The following is a 3,767-nucleotide window of genomic DNA, read 5'->3' on the forward strand; positions in this document are numbered from 1 at the left end:
TAAAATTCAATAAGAAATCAATCTCTTCTCTACCCCAAAAAAACTATGGGGAAAATATTCGAACAGACACTTCTCTATAGAGAATAAAACAGGTTACAATTCTGACACTTGTTCCAATGTGTGTTTTCTCCAACACCAGTAAGCAGTTCTTTTGGGTTTTTATGGAGGCTTCATTACATCAGCGTAATTGATAAGATTATTGGCCATTGGTGACTGAACTTAATCTGTAGCTTCTCTCCCCTTCCCAGAGGTAGGAGGGCGGTAAGACTGAAAATTTTAGCCCTCTAATCACCTGGTTGGTTCACATGGCAGCCAGGCCCCATCCTTAGGTTACCTAAAGGCTTCCCAAAAGTCACTTCAGTAACGTAACAAAAGACACCTTTATTACTCTCATCACCTTGGAAATTCCAAGGGTTTTGGGAGCTCTGTGCCAGGAATGAGAACAAGGACCTAATATGATATATTTTATTATTAATCACAGTATCACACAGGTATATGAAAAGATGCTTAACATCACTAGTCATGAGAGAAATGCTGTTTAAAACCACCTTGAGATACCACTGTGTACCCCTTAGAAAGGATAAAATTTTTAAGGCTGATCATATGAACTGTTGGCAAAGATTAAGAACATTTAGATCTCGTATACTGCTGATGGTAATGTAACATGATATAATCATTTTGGAAAACAGTTTGGCAGTTTCTCAAAAGGTCAAACATATACCTACAAGATGATCCAATCAATCCATTAATATTACATATTAGAAGCACATAACACATAAACACATCTAGTCAATGAATTGATTCTACTGATTCTACTTGCATTGTGCATCATTATAACATTGTCATGTATTTATTTGAATATTTTATGTAGAAAGCACTGGTTATAATGATACCTACATAAAATGTAATAGGTAATAATGTTAGGTACTAGTCAGACATGAGCGACGGGAATAAAGGAATAAAAGACCCAGCCTAGCATTGTCCAAAGAACACCCTATTGGTAGTTAGATAATCCCTTCTACATCCCCAGAGACAAAATATAGGAGAGCCAAAATCTATAGCTGTTTTAATTTGGCCACAGACATCTGTGCAGAAGGTACTACCCTAATCTGCCCACAATCTAAGCCTCATTATACTGTCATTATAATACTATGTTTATGCCTGGAAGTTCATGAATCTAATTATAACAGACTGAATTCTGGGTAAGCGCATGTGCATAGGCAAAGAGTTATATAGCAGCCAAGTTTCAATCAAAATGACCTGACCTCACATGCCAATCACCTAGGAATGCCTTTGGCATCACTCATCATGGTCCTAATATAACACAGATCTTCTCACTTCTGAGTGGTTCAGCTCTCTGCACTGAAATCAGGTTCCTCCTTGGAGCGTGCTCTGTCTTTCTAAAATATACTTTTAATCTTTTCTAAATATCACTAACCTGCATCAGTGAGGAAAAACCGAGGAAAAATTCTAATTACACTTCTGCATCGTTATCACCCCACCCACCACTGGGATGACACCAAAGTTCAAATCTCCCCCAATGGTAACAATAACATTAAAATATTTTTATTTTATTTGTGATTTAATTTATTTTTCCAGTTTAAAATACAAATATGAACAAATTTTAAAATTTAAAACAAAGGCATGCTACTGATATAGAACTAAACAGTGATACAGGAGCTAGTACTATGACTATAATAAAGAGAAAAAAGAAAACTAGAACTATCTTGCAAATTTCACAATAAACTGCAAATTGGCTGCAGTAGGAAAAAAGCTGCTTGTTTTGTGTAAAATATTTTTTAATAATAAAATGAGTAATATTAAGACATTTTCAGCAAATACATAATAAATTTTTAAAACTTCTTCTCAACAGTCGAAAGAAAAATGATAAAATTAATCACCTAAAATCAGGTTTACAATTTTCTTTAAACAATTTATACCAGGATCTGAGCTTGTAACTTAGCTGTAAAATAGCTTAAATTCAACAAAATGAAAAAGCAACCTATGGAATAAGATAATATATTTGCAAATCATACATCTGATAAGGGGTTAAACCCGAAATATATTTTTAAAAAATCTCATACAACTCAATAGCAAAAAAAGAAAATCGGATTTTAAAATGGGCAAAGAAACTGCATAGACATTTTTCCATATAAGACATATGTCAATAAATCTGATTTCAGGTGGTTAATTTTATCATTTTGTCACAACTTTGATTTGGTCGCCAGAGAGATGAACAGAGCCTATATCATCTATGCCATTTTTTAATAGATGATACCAACTATTAACAGAATATGGAGCAGCGAGAACACTTATGTGTTGCTGGTGAGAATGCAAATGGTACAGGCACATAGAACACAGTTTGACCATTTCTTACTAAATGAAACAAATAAGGATCATATGATCAATCAATCTCATTATTAGGCAGTATCCAAAAGAAACAAAAGCATATACCCACATATAGCCTCATATGCAAATGCATATAGTAACTTTATTACAGTAACTTGAAACTATAAAAAACCCAAAACCTATTAAACCCATAAAACCCATTAAAAAGTGAGTGAATGAAAAATGTGGTATAGCCATACAATGGAATTCTACTCACCAATAAAAAGGAACAAATTACTGATTTACGCAATTACATGAATGACTTTCAAAAATACTATGCTACTGGAAGAGTTATGCCAGTGGAAATGGCAGAGTGAGAAACTCCAAAAATCTAGCCTTCAATAAAAGTAATAATGCAAAAACTATCAGAGTCAATTTTTTGCAACTATGAAAATTAAAGAAAGATTAGAAACAAACTGGGAACACTTATTCAAGAAACAGCTAATCTCAGTGAAACAACAAGCTTTGTGGTTTTAAACTTACCCCAGTTCCATTTCTTACTCTGCAGCTGAATGGTAGCTTTGAAAATGACAATTCATATTTAGGTGGTAAAGGGAGCAGAAGAGACCTCATTCACACACAAAAATATATATAATTATATGTTTTAGCCAATGTGGTGGTTCCCTGTAAGATCATCTCAGAAGGCTTGTCTTTATTTTGCCTAACTCAACACTAGTCCAGTGCTAGAGACACTACTCAGGGATGGAAGTGGAGTATTTATCAAAAACATATACAGGCAAATGTTTTAGTCACTACTGCCTGAGGCACTGGATAACATTTGAGGTAAACAATAGTCTAACCAAAAAGCTCAGTAGGAAAAGATAGAGAATACGATATTTACAAGTTTTTGAAAGCTCTGACATATTTAAGGGAACTCAGAAAGCAATGCACATGTCCAGGTATATGTGTATACTAAGAAGGGACCTGAAAAAGCCCTAAGATCTCACCTTTGGCTAAACTTCAGACTGCACAAGCAGGAAGTGAAAGCTAATGCAGAGCTATAAACTGTTAGGCTGAATGCTGAAGGTGTGCCCAACATAGATACAGAGTCCTTTGGCAAAGATTAGGAGATTTTTTTGGTTCCAGGAAAAGATATCAATATTTCTATCCAATCATTAGCTGACCACTAAACTAACTTAACAGAGACTTTAGTAACCGCAAATGGTGAAGAATACAGAATTTACAGAATTGGTTCAGAAAAGTCACTAAATAAGTGAGCAACAACAATCACAATAGGCAGCAACAGTGACAAACCCTGAGGGTGGGAGGAGAATCTTATTTTCAGAGCTACACATTATAATATTCAAAATGTCCAGTTTAAAAAAAATGCAAGTCATGCGAAGAAACGAGTATGGCCCATACACGGGGATGGGGAGGAG

The sequence above is a fragment of the Pteropus alecto genome, unplaced genomic scaffold (assembly GCF_000325575.1).
Source record: "Pteropus alecto unplaced genomic scaffold, ASM32557v1 scaffold68, whole genome shotgun sequence".
In the NCBI taxonomy this organism is placed as follows: Eukaryota; Metazoa; Chordata; class Mammalia; order Chiroptera; family Pteropodidae; genus Pteropus; species Pteropus alecto.